Raw genomic sequence first — 6,282 nt, 5'->3', positions numbered from 1 at the left:
GTAGGAACTTTATGCATCACAAAAATTTGGCCTTTCCATTTTCCACCTTGGAGGCTTGATCAAGATCTTGAATGCATCGTGACATGCACCCTGAAGTTTTCTTTTTTTGCTTTACTAAATATACACCAGAGGTGTGCAGTAAATAATGGAGTGCAGTAGTCTCTAAAAACAGCTATTTTAACATAATGTGAGCAGATGTAACATTATAGGCAAGGATATCTGGTTGTACTTACAACACAAGCTCTGCACATTCTCAACATCATCACCACAGAGATCGCATGTCCTCAATATCCACCAGCATTCACAAAATTTACCACTTCATCTCCCACACAGAAGAAGAGAAAAAATTCTCAACTGAAGCACTGAACAGCTGTTATCAGCCAGCACTATGACGCAATCATCAGGTTTAACTGAAGGTCAGCCCTTTAATGACTTATCAATCAACTAGACATCAGCAGATAAACAAAGACTGTGGAAAAGAACAATACACTCTGAAAAAGCACAAGGGGAGACAAACACAAGATATAAACAGGAGGGTATAGACACATGGGAACACAGCTGGAGTAAAGTAGACATAACGAGACAGCAACACTGAACACAAATCACATAAAACAATGACTATCACAAAACACAGTAAATCACAAACACTGAGGAATGGAAACAGTGACAATTGCAGAGACAGTCAGAGAGACACAGCAACACTGAACTTGACATTCATAGGGAGACATGATAGACTACACACTGGTGACACTGGGAAGGACACACATGGGTTAGACGACAACAACCTGCACACAAAAAGGAACTGACTAAATTACCAAAAGACTAAGAACTAGAAACATAACTCACTTCTCATAACAAATTACAACATATATTTTTTAAAAACACACACAGACACACAAAACACTGGGAACAGACTGAGCGACCTTAATAGCATCAGAATACCCAAAACACAGAGTTTACAACCTCTAGCCCTTTGCTCTTTTCAAAGTGACGTATTGAGGTAAAGATTACAGAGACACTGCTGAAACTGTCCACGTTCTCCTTCTACATTCAAATAAGAAAGTTTAATATTACAAAAGATCTAGTAAATATTTTATGTGCATTGTATGTTTCATGTGAATTATTGTTTTGTATTTTAATTTACTCAGCATTTGGTTCAGATTATGTGAGTTAATCTTGTAGAGATTCAGAAAACCTCTGACCTGGTTAGATCACTATGCAGAAAAGAATCTGGGACAGCAGCTTTCGCTTTTCATTGGAGAAGAATTTCTTTGTTTTTGTTGGACATAATGACCCTGTTACTAGACAGTGATCTCTGATTATTCAGATCTGCTCTGATAGTTTGACATTTGACCCAACCCTGCTCTCCTATCACCACATCATAAAAATAACTTGTCAGAGTCTTTAGCTTTTAGAGAAAAAAAACATGTTCTCATTGGACTGAAACAAATATAAGAGAAAGTTGGACCGTGATGTGAAAATACCTGTAAAACCTGTGGGTTACACCCTAAATGTTTTCATTCACTCGTGTTAATGAGCTAACAATGAACCACAACTACTGAGGAAGGTTTGTTGTCAAGAAATATTATGTCAATCAAATCTTGTGATTGAGAAAAGCAGAGGACTGGAACAGTGGGGTTTGAGTTGTGAAACATGAAACACATTGTGGATACGCATGGTCCTGGGGAGCTTGAGACGCACAGAAACGGGGTTAACAACGGAGTCCACTTCGAACGGTCCAATGAAGGTGGGGGAGAGCTTTTGCGATTCTGTTCTGAGAGGTACATACCGGGTCCAGAGCCAAACCTTCTGTCCAGGTGAGCAGGCCGGAGCCGGGGTCCTGTGGCGATCTGCCTGCCGTTTGTTCCGGTCTGCCGTGCGAAGAAGGGCAGCTCTAGTGGCCCACCATACGCGCCGACACCGCCGCAGGTGCTGCTGAACAGAGGGCACAAAGTGCTCACCTTCGATTGCAGGGAACAGGGGAGGTTGGTACCCCAGGGAGGCCTCGAACGGAGAGACGCCTGTGGCCGACGAGGTATGGCTATTGTGAGCATACTCCACCCACGTCAGTTGCTCGCTCCAGGTGGTCTGATTAGTGGATGTCAAGCAATGGAGAGCTGCTTTGAGTTCTTGGTTGGCCCGTTCCGCTTGACCGTTGGTCTGTGGATGAAAACCTGACGAGAGACTGACCTGGGCCCCTAAGGAGGTGCAGAACTCCCTCCAAACACGTGACGTGAACTGTGGACCTCGGTCCGAGACCACTTCAGCGGGGATCCCGTGGAGGCGAAACACGTGAGTAGACAGGAGCCAGGCGGTCTCCAGGGCAGTGGGGAGCTTGGGGAGAGCAACAAAGTGGGCAGCTTTAGAAAAACTGTCGACAATGGTGAGGATGACTGTGTTACCTGATGACGGCGGAAGACCAGTGACAAAGTCAACCGCAATGTGGGACCAGGGGCGGCTTGGCGTAGGTAAGGGATGAAGTAGGCCGGCAGCGGGCTGGTTGACAGGTTTATTCTGGGCACAGGTTGGACAGGCGGCGATGAATTCTTGGACGTCCTTGGCCAGTGTAGGCCACCAGGCGAACCGCTTGATGAAGGTGACGGTGCGATGAATGCCCGGATGACAGGTGAGTTTTCCCCCGTGGGCCCATTGTAGCACTCGTGAGCGAACAGACATGGGAACAAAGAGCAATCCCGGGGGACCAGTCCCTGGATCCGGTTCTGCCCGCTGGGCCTCCCGTATGGCAGACTCTCTCCCACGACAGGGCTCCGATAACGCATGTGGGAGGGAGAATGGGAACCTCACGGGTGGGATCCTCTGAGGTGGTGAATTGGCGGGAAAGGGCATCGGGTTTCACGTTCCAAGAACCGAGCCTGTAGGTGATGGTGAAGCAGAATCTGGTAAAGAACAGAGCCCACCTGGCTTGTCGGGCGTTTAGTCGTTTAGCCGACCGGATGTATTCGAGGTTCTTGTGGTCAGTCCATACCACAAAGGGTTCTGTTGCGCCCTCTAGCCAGTGGCGCCACTCCTCCAGGGCGAGTTTGATTGCCAACAGCTCCTTGTCCCCGATGTCGTAGTTCTGCTCTGCAGGAGCGAGACGACGGGAGAAGTAAGCACAAGGGTGGAGCTTACCCTATAGTTGCTGGGAGAGAACGGCTCCGACCCCTACATCCGAGGCGTCCACTTCCACAATAAACTGCCGCTTGAGATCCAGTTTTCGGAGGATGGGCGCCGACGCGAAGCGTTTCTTTAGCCGGGAGAAAGCCTCCTGAGCCTGATCATCCCAGCAGAAAGGTACCTTAGGGGAAGTTAAACGGGTTAGTGGCAAAGCAATCTTGCTGTAGTCATGAATGAATCTCCGATAAAAGTTTGCAAAACCGAGGAACCGTTGAAGCTGCTTACAGTTAGGTGGAGTGGGCCAGTCCAAGACTGCTTGTACCTTAGCTGGATCGGTTCTTAAATCGCCCTGTTCGATGATGTAGCCCAAAAATGACACAGTACTCACATGAAACTCGCACTTCTCCCCTTTAACAAACAGGCGATTCTCCAGGAAACGTTGCAGGACTTGTCTGACGTGGCGTACATGATCAGAGAGAGAGTGGGAGAAGATGAGGATGTCGTGAAGGTATACAAACACAAAACGATTGATGAAATCTCGGAGAACATCATTGACTAGACCCTGAAACACAGCGGGAGCATTAGTCAGTCCAAACGGCATGACCAAGTATTCAAAATGGCCCAGGTGCGTGTTGAAGGCTGTTTTCCACTCGTCTCCCTCTCTCATCCTGACTAAGTGGTGAGCATTTCGCAGATTGAGCTTAGTGAAAATGGTCGCCCCCTCCAGGAGTTCAAAGGCGGAGGATAAGAGTGGCAGAGGGTATTTATTCTTAATGGTAATGTTATTGAGGCCCCGGAAATCAATACATGGCCGAAGGCTTTTATCCTTCTTAGTGACGAAAAAGAACCCGGCAGCCACGGGGGATGAAGAGGGGCGAATCAGTCCATCAGCCAAGGATTCATTAATATACTTCTCCATGCATTCACGTTCAGGTTGAGAGAGACTGTATAAGCAACTAGTGGGAAGAGGTGCACCTGGGAGCAAATCAATACTGCAGTCGTACGGGCGGTGAGGAGGAAGAGAGCGGGCTCGGTCCTTACAAAATACTTGCTTGAGATCATGATACTCTAACGGGATGGCTGAAAGGTCAGGGGGCTCGTGTGGTAGTGGGTTAGATGCTTTTACGGGAGTAGCTGCTTTTAAACAGGTCATGTGACACTCCTCCCCCCACCCCAGAACCCTCTCCTCCTTCCAGTCGAGTACGGGGTTATGCTGGCGTAACCACGGAAATCCTAGCACTAGGGGCGTGAGAGGAGCTTTAAAGACATAAAACTGTAACATTTCAGTGTGATTCCCAGACAGAGTTAGGGATACGGGTTCTGTAACGTGAGTTATATCGGGGAGACGCTGACCATTTAAAGCGGTGACCTGCAATGAGTGGGGCAATGCTTGTGTGTAAATCTTAAGTTTGAGAGCCACGGAAGCATCCATGAAGCTCTGCTCCGCCCCGGAGTCAATCAGCGCCTGAAGGGAGTGAGAGGCAGAGTGGACAGTCACTTTAGCGGCTAGCATGAAGCGTGGAGGAGAATGTGAAAAGGAGACCTCGCCCACCCGTATCCTCCTTTCTACCGGCGGGCGAGGTCTTTTGGCCGTGCAGGACAGACCTTGGCGAGATGGCCCTTGTGGCCGCAGTAAAAGCACTCATTGGACCTCCATCTGTGTGCTCTTTCCTCCGGGGAAATTTGGGAGCGTCCGATCTGCATGGGTTGCTCATGCGCGTCGCCACGGTCCACTTCCCGATCGCTACTTCTGCTTCCGCCGGAAGCTGTCTCCGCTCGCCCCACGGGCCTCTGGGAACTGTAGTTGCTGACGCGGTGACGCGCCCTCAAATGTTCATCTACCTTAACACATAAGGTGATTACTTCTGACAGAGTCTTGGGCAGCTCCCTCATTAATAGTTCGGCCTTGAGTTCATCACAAACATTGTTTAATAAGGTACTTATCAGCGCAGGCTGCCCCCATCCAGTCTCCTCAGCCAGTGTCCAAAACTCCACAGAGAAGTCCGCCATACACCGTCTTCCTTGTTTTAAGTTCAGCAAATGGTGGCCCGCTGCCTCTGCTCCGGTCCCCCTTTCAAACACACTTTTAAACTTTGAGAGAAAATCAGCATAGGTAATCTCCGGGTTGGTTCGTAACACTGCTTGAGCCCAGTTTAAGGCTTGACCGCAGAGTAACTGAACGAAAAAGGCTATCTTAGCTCCATCACTTTCATATGTTCGCCGCAGCTGCCTAAACTGCAACATAATCTGTGTTAGGAAACTCACCAGCGAATGGCTCCAGTGACGGTAGAGCTCGTTCCGGGGGCTCCGCGGAAGCGGAGGCTGGTGGCGTGGAGAGTTCCGGGGCTGGTGGCTGTGCGGGAGCAGACGGGGGGGGCATAGCGGGACCTGGCAGAGGTATGTGCTGAGCGAGAGCCTGAGTGAGCGCAAGCAACTGATGGTTAATGTGTCGTAGCATCTGCTCGTGTCGCTCCAACATGGCTTCTGGAGGGGGGGCGGGTTGCTGAGCTGAGTCCGCTGGATCCATAGTATGGCTGGATTGTTACTGTCACGGGTTGCTTAGAGGATCCACTCGCAGGACTCCTGGGTAGCGTTCAAACAGAGATTGTTTATTACAGATCTTCACCAAGTGTATGTACAAACAGTGCGGGGTTAGTGCTATATACAAGACGTGAGGGGCAGGGCTCCAGGGAAAACGGGGAAATCACACACGCGCTCAGTACAGCCTCTCTCCTCTCCGCTAGCGACCTGTCACTCCTTCCACACTCCACACGAGGAAACACGGGGACGGGTCCGGGGAATCTAGGAACAAAGGAACACGTTAAGTCTCTGAGACAGAGGCACGGGAAACTTGAGCTAGGTGTGTACTGACAAGAGCCTTCACAACAATCCAGCGTTGAACAGCTGATCTCCTCCTTCTAATATACCAGCTGGTCTGATGAGGCCCAGGTGTGCACAATCCGGGAAGGCGTGGACCGAGGGCGTGAACCCGCCATGAGTTCCGCCCCGGCAAAACAGGGGAGAGGGAGAGAGAGAGGAAAAAGAGAAGAGAAGGGGGGCTAGGAGTGGAGAGATGCTGATCAGCGCCTTGCCGATCCCTCAGATCGTGACAGCCTATTGTTCATTCAGTGTGCTGGTTTCAGTTATTATGCAAATGTACTGTTT

The sequence above is a fragment of the Oreochromis niloticus genome, linkage group LG9 (assembly GCF_001858045.2).
Source record: "Oreochromis niloticus isolate F11D_XX linkage group LG9, O_niloticus_UMD_NMBU, whole genome shotgun sequence".
Lineage (NCBI taxonomy): Eukaryota > Metazoa > Chordata > Actinopteri > Cichliformes > Cichlidae > Oreochromis > Oreochromis niloticus.
Note: the sequence above shows the minus strand (reverse complement) of the source record.